This window comes from Austrofundulus limnaeus, unplaced genomic scaffold (assembly GCF_001266775.1).
Source record: "Austrofundulus limnaeus strain Quisiro unplaced genomic scaffold, Austrofundulus_limnaeus-1.0 Scaffold187, whole genome shotgun sequence".
Classification (NCBI taxonomy): Eukaryota; Metazoa; Chordata; class Actinopteri; order Cyprinodontiformes; family Rivulidae; genus Austrofundulus; species Austrofundulus limnaeus.
Window position 1 is genome coordinate 540,941 of NW_013952589.1, and position 392 is coordinate 541,332.

Genomic DNA, 392 nt, shown 5'->3' on the forward strand with positions numbered 1-392 from the left:
ACCTGCAGCTTCTCCCAAAATTAGCTTTTGTGCCACATTTCAAATRGAATTTTCTGGATCTTATTTCTGTGTTGCACAAATCTGCCATGTTTGTGATTGTTYAAAGGTGTGCAAAAACATTGTTTTTGCATTTTTTTTGTTGATTATTCTGAACCAGCTATCAGGTTTGTTGCAAAAATGTGAATAGCAAGAGAAAGAGGGTTCTGCTGTTTGTTTGTGTGTGTGTCTGTGTGTGTGTGTGAGTGCGCACGTGCRCACGTGCGTGCGTGTGTGTGTGGCCTTGTTTTTCCTATGTAATGGAACTAATACTTTTATGTTTAAGCAAGTAATTCAAAACATCCTTTAATGACCTAGGTTTTCATGACATGCTGTTCATCTGCAGATAGAATGAT